At 46.9% G+C, this 12632-nt stretch overlaps 1 long non-coding RNA gene across 1 annotated transcript in view; it reads right to left on the bottom strand.

The window, feature by feature from the left end:
* LOC114814546 overlaps positions 1-9785 on the bottom strand; it is a 49406-nt gene extending 39621 nt beyond the window's left edge. The window contains exon 1 of the long non-coding RNA XR_003762332.1: positions 9596-9785. This is a non-coding gene — a long non-coding RNA (uncharacterized LOC114814546). The remainder of the gene's footprint in view (positions 1-9595) is intronic.
* Between the last annotated feature and the right edge of the window lie 2847 nt (positions 9786-12632).

Genomic DNA, 12632 nt, shown 5'->3' on the forward strand with positions numbered 1-12632 from the left:
TCCATGATTGGAGAGCTGGTGACACAGTCAATTTGGGAGTCAAGTTGGGGAGGGAGGAGGAGAAATTTTGGTTCTCTCTCCCATCACAGTGCTAGCTCTTTGTGGGCAGGGAATGTGTCGCTTTTTTATTCCGTTCTTCCCAAGTGCCTAATACAATCAATGGTATTTGTTGAGCACTTACTGTGTGCAGGGCACTCTATTGAGTACTTGGAAGAGGACAATGCAACAGAGTTGCAGTCTACAGTCTTCTACACAGTCTAGACAGTCCTGTAGACTGCAACTCTGTTGCACTGTCCTCTTTACTGTAAACTCGTTGGCCGCAGGGAATGTGTCTGCTATACTGTACTCTCCCAAGTGCTCAGTACAGTGTTCTGCACCCATTAAGTGCTCAGAAAATAAGATTGACTGAGTTGGTAGCACATTCCCTGCCCAGAAGGAATTTACAGCCTAGAGGGAGAGACAACAGAGGGCATTACACCAAATGGGTGCTCAATAAATGCTACTACCCCTACTTCTAGAAATGTGTCCTTCACGTAAAGGTCAGAAAGGCTTTCAAGGAGGAGAAAACATTTTAAAGGGTCAAGGAGAGCAGAGATCAAGAAGAATTAAGAAAGGGAAGAATCTGTCCAAAAAGTAGTCTTGGACTTCTTAGTGAGTGCATTCTTCCTCCATCTTCCTCCTCAGGCAGCTCAGGAAATTGAGGAAAAAGTATGGCTCCCTAACCACCAAGATGGTAACTGTGTCTTCACTAGGGCAGGTGGTAATAAGGGGAGATTCCATTTATCTTCATATAAACTGGCTCAAAGGAAACAGGAAAGCAGTGTGGCCTAGTGGGAAGAGCACAGGCCTGGGAGACAGAGGACCTGGGTTCTAATCCCAGCTCTGCCACTTGCCTGTTTTATGACCTTAGGCTGATCTGTGCCTCAGTTACCTCATCTGTAAAATAGGTGAAAAGTTTGATCTGTATGTGGGACAGGGAATGTGTCCAACCTAATTATCTTATATCTACCCCACTGCTTGGCACATAGTAAGTGCTTATCAAATACTACTATAAAAAGGAATGAAAATCAGGTTTCTGGATAGGATGACTATTTCCTGAAAGAGCTAAACATAGTTGCAACAAGGAAACAAACTATACTGGATTTAAATCCGAGATGTGGAAATGATCAGGTGCAGGGTATATTTATATATTGGAGAGCTACTTTGCAATATTGACTGCAACTAAATAAATTTAACATTCTTGCTGTTAGGGAAAATTTAATAAAACAACCCAAAGATAGAGTCAGCTCTCTTATAATGTGAGGGTTATATTTTTGAAAAACCACGCATTTAGGAAAACTCATATTTTTGACATCACGTCAGTGCGCACAACCATTCCTTCCAACAACACATCGCTTTCTCTTCAGGCACTGCTGGAAGAATGTTTCCTATTTCTGTCATTGTGTCATCCAAAAAGCATAGTGGAAATGTAAAGACACAATATTTAATTTTAGAAAAATTAACTATGAGAGAATGTGGACCTGAGGAAGAAAGAAAAATGGGTGATTTACTCGACACGATATTTAATTTTAGAAAAATTAACTATGAGAAAATGTGGGCCTTAGGAAGAATAAGAGAGGGGCAGCTAAAAGAAAAAAAACAGGTAATATACAGAAACCCTATATAGCTAATTTACCACGTAAAAGAGGCAATTAAAGAAAATACATCAGCTTTTCAAAAACAGAAAACTCATCCAAGTGAAGAAGACATAAAAGTCCATTAAGAGTGGTAGGTCAAGTGTAAACAGGAAATTAGGAAGAGCAAAAAGGAACATAAAGAGTACCTTTCAAACATGGCCAAAACTAATGCAATATTCTTCAAAAATATCCAGGTAGTTAAGGAGCAGTGTGGCCCCTTGGCAATCACAGCATAAAAGTGGCCCTCAGGGATATAGAGGGCAAATGAATTCTTCATTTTTGTTTCTACTGAGGAAGAGGTTAGCGAGGTTCCTACACCCAAATTGCTTTTTTCAGTAGATAGGTCACAGGAATTAGGTCAAATTTGGTGAACATCCTGAATGCTTTAGACTAAATTAGATTTAAACAAATTACGGGGACTTGATAGGCTTCAGCATGAGAGTGCTGAAGGACTTTGGAGAAGATCCAGGAATCCCGGAGAGCGTGTGTGACCTATCATTACAAATGACCACCGTACCAGATGATTGGAAGACTGCCAAGGTAACACCCATCAATGAAAGCATTCCAAAGGTGAATCTGGGAATTACATACCAGTAAATCTCACTGCTAAATCTGGCAAATTAGCAGAGGCAATAATTAAACAAAGGGTCAGTGAGCACTTAGAAAAACATAGTCTGAAGGGGGAGAGACAACATGGCTTCTGTGAGGGAAAAGATGCTTCACTAATCTGTCGAAAATTAATTGACTGGAGCAACCAGCCTATGACCAGAATCAGTCAATCAATAAATAATATTTATTGAGTGCTTAAACAAGGTTTGATGCAAAAAAGCTTTTTTTAAAAGAAAAATGAGTAGTATGGGAATGGAAACCAAGTGTAGGAACGAAATGACCCCCTTTCAGGATGAGGAACTGTAGTGGGGATCTGTGATGGTTTTGCTTAATATTCGCAAATGATCTGGGAGAAGAGGTGGATGGCAAATCTCAGAGTTTATAGATGCCACTAAGATCTCCCAGGTGATGAGATGCCATGAAGATGGGAATAAACATCAGGCAGACCTCATAAATCCAAGTGAGTAAGCTGAGAAGTGGAAGAGGAACCACAATCCGATCAAACCCAAGGGAAAGTACATAGGGCAAAATCATCCAAAATACAAGTACATTATGAAGGGCTCAAGGCTATCAGTCACAGGTCAAGAAAGGAGATCTCAGAGTCAGTGTTGATCATACTTTTGAATCATCACACACTATCATTTATTTATATTTGAAGGCTGTAATAGTGTCTTCTCTTTTCCAGGTCAAACCATCACAATTCTTTTAGTTTTTCCTCCGAGGATTTCTTGCCCAACTTGGTAATCACTTAAACTCCTAGAAGGCAGAGTCCACTTGGTTTTCACTTTAATTGTGTAGCATTCAAAGAACACTGCCCTGAAGTTAAGAGTTCCTTCTATTGAATACTGTTATATCTAAGAACTCTCCTCACTGAGGTTTTTCAGAGTCCCAGAAGATGCTCTTAACTGTAATCATTATGGGTTGTTTTTTGTTGTTGTTTTTGTAAGAATGTACAAGGCAAGGTATTCTTGAACCTCTGTTAATGAGGGAGGTGAAAAATCACTGTACGCTGGACCCACAGGAGAGTAAAATGTAGGCCTGAGGAGTATCAAGAGGAGGGAAATTGATTGAAGAGCCCCTTGACCCAGCCACCACCAAAAAGCACTTAGCTCCTCCATCCCTTTTCATTCCACCTCCCTACCCACCAAGTCATCTCTCACCCATAGTGACGCCATGGACCCATCTCTCCCAGAACGCCCCACTTCCACCTGCAATCATTCTGATAGTGGATCCATAGAGTTTTCTTGGTAAAAATATGGAAGTGGTTTACCACTGCCTTCTTCCAGGCAGTAAACTTGAGTCTCTGCCCTCAACTCTTTCCCATGCCACTGCTGATCAGCATAGGTGAGATTGCCTTCCACTGGCTAGTCACTGTCCAAGCTAGGATTAGAATGGATATGCCTCTGCTAGACTCTCCCTCCCATAGTCAAGACTGGTAGAGTACTGGAAACTCTCCAGATGCGATCCTGAGCGGGGACTCCAGTAACTGGGACAGATATTATACTGAGAAATGTTACCTACACCCCCAGCCTTACTCACACTCCCAATTTCATAGCCAGGCCCAAACCAGAAGTCTACAGTGTCTGGCAGATTTGCTCTTTCTATGGGAATTAGAGCACCTGGTCTGGTCCCTTCAGACGTTCCTGATGATTCATGCCATGTTCCTATGAGAAGAAACATGGTGTAGTGGTTAGAGCAGGGGCCTGGAAGTCAGAAGATCATGGGTTCTAATCTCAGCTCTGCCATTTATCTGCTGTGTGATCTTGGACAAGTCACTTCAGTGGGCCTCAGATATCTGTAAAATGGGGATTGAGACTGTGAGTCCCACGTGGGACAGGGACCATGTCCAAACCTATTTGCTTGAATCCACACCAGTGCTTATCACAGTGCCTGGCACATAGTAAGCACTCAACAAATACCATAATAATAATAACTTCGCCATGGGTTTCCCTTAAGTCAATTGTTCTACTTAATTATGATATTTGTTAAGCCCTTACAATGTGCCCAGTGCCATTCTAAGGGCTGGGGTAGGCACAAGGTTATCAATTTGGACACAGTGCCTGTCCCACATGGGGCTCCTAATATAGAAAAGAGGGAATTAGGATTTAATCCCCATTTTACAGAAAAGGAAACTGAGGCTCAGAGAAGTGTCATGACTTGCCCAAGGCCACACAGCAGGGAATCCTGTGGTGCCAGGATTAAAACCCCAGTCCTCTGTTCGTCCCTCTAGACTATAAGCTCATTGCGGGCAGGGAATGTGTCTATCGTTGTATAAATAGGATATTATCTCAGGCCAGAGGACATGGGACAGGGTGTGGCAGACAAGATAGGGGCAGAGTGAGCAAGCTGTTGCTAGAGGAGTAAAGTATGTGGGCTGGGCCATAGTAAGAGATGAGTGATTAGAATTAAAAGGGAGTCTCTGCCCTCGAGGAGTTGACAATCTAATGGATGTATATAGTAATAGACAGCACCAGTCCGGGAGTTTGGGAGACCTGAGTGTTAGCAATAATTCTGACTAGGAAATGATGTTTGAAGCACAGACACACATTTTCTCTCTCTCTCTCTCTCTCCACATTCTTTCTATTTCTCTCTCTTCTCTTTTTTTAATGGTATTTGTTAAGCACTTACTATCTGCCAGGCACTGTACTAAGCGCTGGGGTAGATACAGACTAAACAGGTGCTCCACGTGGGGTTCACAGTCTTAATCTCCATTTTACAGATGAGTTAACTGAAGCATAGACAAGTGAAGTGACTTGCCCAAGGTCACATAACAGGCAAGTAGAGGAGCTTGGATTAGAACCCATGCCCTCTAATAATAATAATAATGATTATGGTATTTAAGCGCTTACTATGTGCCAAGTACTGTTCTCAGCACCGGGGTAGTTACAAGGTAATCACGTTGTCCCATATGGGGGCTCACAGTCAATCCCCATTTTACAGATGAGGTATGTTAGGCACAGAGAAGTTAAGTGGCCTGCCCAAGGTCACACAGCAGACAAGAGGCGGAGCCAGGATTAGAACCCACATCCTTTGACTCCCAAGCCTGGGCTCTTTCCACTAAGCCACAGACTGTGCTCTTTCCACTAGACCACAGTGCTTCTCTCTTCTATCATTTCCTTCTATTTTTCTCTGCTCCCTCCCCCTTCTTCAGACATACAGGTCATTGTTTAACCTTGGAGGGCTACAAGGAGTACTGGGAAGGATTAGTGTATTTTGCACTATGATCTTTTATGTCTGGGTGGGGAGGTCATAATTAAATATAATTCCATGAGGAGCAGCTTGGCCTAGTGGATATAGCATGGGCCTGGGAGTCCCAAGGACCTGGGCTCTTATCCCAGCTCCACCACTTGTCTGTTGTGGGATCTTAGTCATCACTTCACTGTGCCTCACTTCCCTCATCTGTAAAATGGGGATTAGGACTGTGAGCTCCGTGTGGGACAGGGTACTGTGTCCAACACATTTATTCTTGTATCTACCCCAAAGCTTAGTACCATGCTCAGCACAGAGTAAGCACTTATATATTTTTAAAAACAAAGCCCTTACTACAGTACTCCGCATATAGCACTCGATAAATACCATTGATGATGGTGACGATGATAGTGAATAATAATAATAATGGCATTTGTTAAGCACTTACTATGTGCAAAGCCCTGTTCTAAGCGCTGGGGTAGTACAAGGTAATCAGGGTGTCCCACATAGGGCTCACAGACTTCATCCCTATTTTACAGATGAGGAAACGGAGGCCTAGAGAAGTTAAGTGACTTGCCCAAAGTCACACAGCTGACAAGGGGCAGAAGCGGGATTAGAACCCACGATCTCTGACTCCCAAGCCCGCGCTCTTTCCTTTGAGTCACACTGCTTCCCAAGAACAAGAAGATTCAGGCAATGAAGAACACTGCCTCCTGCCTGAAGCCTCATAATACCTAAGGCTGACCTAGCTTGTCTGTGTCACAGAGAAGTTTAGTCTGAAAGCTGAATTTGACATTGGATCAAGGTGTGGGCATGCCTCCTATTTACTAGGAAGGTCAGCCCCACAGGCCACTGGTACCATCTGGACATCTCACCATTGCTAGATTCAGGCAGACTTGCCCAAGGAGTCTCTGGATTTCTGGATATGGCATTCTCTGGTGTTTCATCTTTTAGTTTGTCGACTGATAGCTTTGGGTGAGGTAGCAATCAATCATATTTATTGAGGGCTTACTGTGGGCAGAGCACTTTTCTCAGTGTTTGGGAGAGTACAATATAACAGAGTTTGTAGACACATTCCCCACCCATGACGAGCTTACTGTCTAGAGGGCAGAATTCTTATACTTTGTACAATACTTTGGGGCCATGCCTCAGTTTTCTTGCTGCAGGCTGACCTTCACCCTTCATCAGGCTCACTTCTGGCACCACACATGGCAAGCTGCACTGAAATCTATGTCCAAGCACCTGACACCCTGGCTGCCTGCTTTTAAAGTCCTACTCCCCATTCTGCATGACAACTTACAACCAATTAATCTGTCAAATTATTTACTGAGCACTTATTGGATGCAGAGCACTGTATTAGGTGCTTGGGATACGACGGAGTTGGTAGACATGATCCCTGCCCACGAGAATCCTATAGTTTCCAAGTGGTCAATCACATTTGAGGGTTTACTGTATGCAGAGCACTGTACTAGGCACTTGGGAGAGGACAAGAGAACAATAAACAGACACATTCCCTGCCCACAAGGAGCTTAAAGTTTAGAGGGGGATGGTGGGGAAGGACCCTTACTGTGACTTTCAGTTCCTTGTGCCATCTAAAGAGGAATATACTAACTCTATTCACACAGGTTGGCTTTACCTCTCATCTCCCCAGTCTGGAAAAGTGGGTCAGATACTAGCCCCACCTACCAAACTCTCAACAGATTGGTGATTTCTCTGCGCAACCAATCCCGAGACTAGGGTCACTGCCTGCATCTGGATCTTTGGACACTGCCTGGGGACAAAGGAACTCAGGAAGAAATCTTGAAGAGCTTCTCTGTTTTCTATCATGCATTCATTGGATGGAAATCTACTCTACCGTCCTGGAGATGCATGATGATCTATGCTGCCCAGAAATTGTCTGGAAGAGGCTTCACCAGAGTTACTACTCAAGAGAATCCTTTTTATGGTATTTGTTAAGCACTTAGAATGTGCCAGACACTGTACTAAGCACCGGGGGTAGATACAAGCTAAACATGTTGGACGCAATCCATGTCCCACATAGGGTTCACAGCCTTAATCCCCATTTTATATATGAGGTATCAGATACAGAGAAGTAAAGTGTCTTGACCAAGGTCACAAAGCAGACAAGTGGCAGAGCTGGGATTAGAACCCAGGTCCTCTGACACCCCAGCCCAGGCTCTTTCCACTGGGCCACACTGCTTCCCAGTTGCATTCAGCTGTAACTGTAACCCTCTGTTACATTCTCTCTACTTTTCTCCTGTGCTTACGAATGATGTCTGAAACCCTTGATGTACCAAAAAAGAGGCCAGGATGGAACAGGATTCCCTATCCATACAAAAATCCCTTGATAAGAATGCCACCAGATCTGGGAACTCTTCCATCCTCCGAGGTTCTGGATGGCCCAGTAAGAGAATCAAAAACAGAGGCCCTGTGACCACAGATGGGCTTATCTTTCTCCATAAGACAAAGTTCCTTTGTTGTATTGGGCACCATGTTAAATGGCCTGGTTGATTTTCTTTCTGCTGCTGAATCTCCTTCTTATGAGAGATGAGAAAGCAGCTGCTACGGTGCTCATATGATGGGGTCCTGTCTTGTCTTATGCTGTCGAGTCATCTCCGACCCTTAGCGATTCCATGGACACATCTCTCCAAGAATGTCCCACCTCCATCTGCAATCGTTCTGGGTAATTCTCCCTTAAATGGCTTTCAGAGTCTCAGCCTCAAAACCATCACTCAATCAATCAATTGTACTTTAGTGCTTACTGTATGCAGAGCACCGTACTAGAAGTACAGACTTGGTAGATACGTTCCCTGCCCACACCAAGTTTATATAGTGTCACGATGGATTTCGTCAGTTTAGGCCCCACCCAATAGATGTTGTCAATTCCTGAGCTTGGTTTGGTTAGTCGCCCCCTTGGCTTGCTGAGGCAAGGTCCGCAATGGGGATTAGCTCCCCAGACACATTATAAAATGAGAGGACACCACCGGAACACAGACAGAGGGGGTTCACTGTTCATCACTCCCAAAGAGGAGTTCTCGGGCCCAGGCCAGACAGGAAAAATGTTTCAAACACATTCTGAGGGGAGAGGGAGCAAGGGGAGGGAGGTAGGGAAGGAGAGAGATCGGGAGGAAAAAGAGAGAAAGAAAGTGAGCAGGGGGACAGCAAGAGGAAGGAAGATGGAGAGAGTGTGGGGAGGAGTCAGAGAAGAGAAGAGGGGGAGAGAGAGAAGGGAAGGGGGAGAGAGAGACGAGAAGGGGGAGAGGGCAAAGAGGGAGGAAGAGAGGAGAAACGAAAGACAGGAAAAGGGAAAAAGTAAGAACGGAGGGGAGGAGGGATAGAGGGAGCGAAGGGAAAGTAGGGGAGGAAGAGGGGTGGGGAAAAGGAGGAAGTGGGGAGAGGAAAATGGAAAAGGTCCACAGCAGGGACAGTATGGTGGGATAGAAATCAGATGATCAGTAAAGGTTGAAATGACAGAGGAGAATATCAGAACGGGTCCTGCAGACAGAAGCTTCATTCATGAACCAGGTGGCAGAGTGACTCATCGGGTTAGGGATAGGATGGTCTCCTAACTGGGCTCTGCAGCTATGTGAAGCACCCCACCCTCTCCGGGGCATTTCCATTTGAAGAAAGACAGAGTCCTCACTCCTCTGACTGGAACAGAATTCATCTATGTGTAAGCAACAGAACACTGGACTCTTCCCCAAGGACGGTCTTTATGGTCTAGCCCCGGACCCCCACTGTACTGCGTTCCCTGATTCTGGCACGTTGCAAGATCTGCAGGGTCCTGGAGCGTCTTTTCTCCAACAGCAAGGCGGGCTCTTTGGGGACAGCCTGCTTGAGAAATACGTCGGAAGGGCACGGGGAGCACAGACTGGGGAGCAGAGCAAGCTGGGACAAATCTCGAGCAGGCAGCGCCGTCTCCACACCATACCATTTCTGTCTGTTAATGGCAGTGGTGTCAAGAAGGTCTGAGCTTCTGTCCTCCTTTCTCTTGCTGAGGAAAAAGGCAGGAAGCGTGACCCAAGTCAGGTGGGTCAATTGCTCCATGCCCTCAGGGCCTAGTGCAACAGCTAGAGGAGACAGTAACCCCTAGGTAGGTCTGGGGGTGAGTAGAGACTCACCTCTTTACTTGGCACTCCCCTCTATAGCTCTGGTCACCGGATAGAAATTAGCAGCTGAAGGAGGCAGAGATCTGCCCTGCTTGTATCCCGCCAACAGCTTGTCACCATATTCCTCAGCCAGAGGCAGGATTCCAGGACCCCGTTAGCCAAACAACCCCACCTTGACTCGGCCATAGCCAGGCAGACCATGATTCCGTTCTTCCATACACATTTGTTCTCATGTATAACATTCTCTTTCTTCTTGCTCCCTCCCCATCTCTCCTCTCACCACCCCCTCCCTTCTCTCTCTCTCCTCTGCAGGATCTCCTTTTTGACAGCTGACTGTTAAGCACTTTCTATTTTTATCTCAGAGGCGCTGTTTCTCATCATCCACAAAGAGAGACTGAGTCAAGGGCTGGGAAAGGAGTGAGGGGAGGGAGTGTGGGAGGTAGCAAGCCCTTGTAAGAGATCTCTCGTAAGAGGCCCTGCCCCCCTTCTCCTACCCCAACCCACTCCTGCAAATCCCTCTTGAGTCACTCAATTAAGGCGTGTGTCAGCGAGAGGATAGTAGTGGCCTCGGTTCACCTGCCGGAGGGTCGAAAGAATCATGTAATAGTGCGTGTGCGTCAATGTGTGCACTTGGTATTGGAAAACAGTCTGAGCTCTCTGAAAATAAAGGAGTGGAGGTGTAAAAATTATTACAGCCCATATCTAAAGCATATCTATGCTCCTCTTGCCTTCTGTCTGGATGGGAATCTGAGGAATAACCCAAAATAGAAAGTTTCCATTTGTTCCCCCTTTTCCCTGAGAGCTTGGAGAGCCTGGATGAGAGCTGCTGAATGCTAACAAGCCCCAGCTGCGGAGAGTGGGACTTTATCCACACCGATTTTGGTAAAGCTACACCCAGTGGACGGGTGGCAGGGTAGAGTACAGTGGATCGGTCTCAATGCGTGATTGCAGCAAATCTATGGGGACGTATCTACGTGTTGTAACAGAAAAGTCTCTATAGCACCATTAAGCCATTTAGAGAGGGTGTGCATGTGTGTTTGTGTGTGTGTGTGTGTTTCAGAGAGATAGGGATCTGTGCGAAACTGCATAATCTTCTTGGGAAAAATTCTCTCAGCAATATTGTTGTGTAAGCATGCCCTGAAAAGAGGCCTTTTCCAATATTATATCTGCTCCGCTGCTGACATAAATTCTAAAATGTACCATCATTTATCCATTTTTCTCCCTTCCCCTAGAGATAAGGCCACAGATGTGAATGTGGATGTGTGGAGGGTGGGGGTGAGGGGGGAAGGGGGCCTGTGTCACTGTAAGAAGAGAAGGGTCCTGTATCCCTCGCTCCTATCTATATCTTTCTATATATTGCCTTCCTTTGTTCTCAAAATAGTCTGCAGAGTGAGGCTGGCGCTGCCCTTGGGAGGGGGCGGGGGACTATTCCTAGCTTCAGCTCCGGCAGAGTTTGATGCAGGGTTACAAACAGTCTCTCCCTGCTCTCCCGGGCTGAATTAATGTGTTACTATTTTGGGAGCTCCAGTGTTTCCAGGGGAAACCTAATGACGCAATGACGTCAATGCAGGTCAGCAGCAGACTCCGGGCAGCCAGGGCTTCCAGGCGCCTTCGCAGTCTTCGCAGGCAGGGAGGCAAGGGTGGCATAAGGATGAGGGGCTGGAGCCAGGGAGAGGCTGGAGGGCGGGTGGCATGTGGGGTGCAGACCCTCCCCTCCGGAGAAGGGGAGGGGCAGCTTCCTGAGGGATCCAACCAGAACTTTCTTGCTCCAGCCCCCTTCTTACCCTGGGGATGCAACGGAGACCAGAGGTGGGGTGACCCCCCCCCCAAGCCCCCACTCCTCAGGGGAGATATGGGGCAAGGATGATCAGACTGCACTGACGGGCTAACGTCTGGGGCAGGTAGGTGCCAGCTCTTGGGGGCGTGGGGGGTTACCCTGACAAGGGGAGGGGGTGGAGATAGACACCCACCAACTCTTCTCTGGCTCCATAGCTTGTAGTTTGGGAGAGGGACTTGGGGTGCAGGTGATGGGAGGAAGCCAGCTCTTCCCCAGAAGACAGCTCCCAGTTCTTTCTGGGGGGTAAGGGTTCTTATGGGGTCCAGCCCAAAACACTCTGGAGAGGGGGAAAAAGGGATAAATTTGCAGCTGGGCATTAGGTGGGATGGTGGGGGTCTGGGGTTGATGCATCCCCAGAAGGCTGGGAGGGGAAGAGAGAGAAAGAGAGAACATCCTGTCTAAATTGCTCATAGGGAGAGGAGATTGGAGACTGAACATCAGCAGCCCAAGGGGGAGGTGATCACGCGTGTGCATCATGTGTGTCTTCATGTGCGTGCCCGTGTGTTTGTCCATAAATGCACTAATGAGCCCCCTACATGTCCATGTGCGTGTCCACCTGGGGATTTTTCTATGACTCCAGATTTGCACCCTTGTATCATATACATATGTGCCATTGGTGAAGGCACACTGAGTGTCTGGGCAGCTCCTGCTTATATCCTGTAATTGTGTCTTCTGTGTGCACCCTGGATGTGCGTGTGTGTATGTGTGTGTGCCCATTTGTGTTTTCACGAACAAAGTCTATGAGATATTCTCTCTCTCTCAAACGCACATTCACAGATGCCGTCTCACTGTGGGCAGCATCAACCTCGACCCGATAGGCAACTCACATACAGACTGTGTCAGAGGGTGAACTCGTGTGTGTGTGTGTGTCTGTCTGTATGTCTGTGTATGTCTGCACTCCTACCCTGAGGCCAGGGATGGCTTGAGCTTGGAGTTTCACTCCCTCTCGCCTCCCTTCCTCCCCTGTCCCCGTGCTACTCTTGCTCACAGCTCCGTCCAGTCACGCAATGGCCAGATTCTGTGTCCCGCAGCTGGGGACCCCCTCGACGCCAGGAAGGGGGGAGGGGGGAGTCCTGAGCAGTGCCCTCCGGACTCCCCGCGGGCTCCCTTTCCCTCCAGAGCCTGGGACCAAGGTGGGTGTCGGGAGCGACGGGTCAACACCTCAGACGACCTCTCCTGTCCCTGGCCGGAGCCCCCGAGATAGAGGGGCAT

The sequence above is a fragment of the Ornithorhynchus anatinus genome, chromosome 10, assembly GCF_004115215.2.
Source record: "Ornithorhynchus anatinus isolate Pmale09 chromosome 10, mOrnAna1.pri.v4, whole genome shotgun sequence".
NCBI classification, from domain to species: Eukaryota; Metazoa; Chordata; class Mammalia; order Monotremata; family Ornithorhynchidae; genus Ornithorhynchus; species Ornithorhynchus anatinus.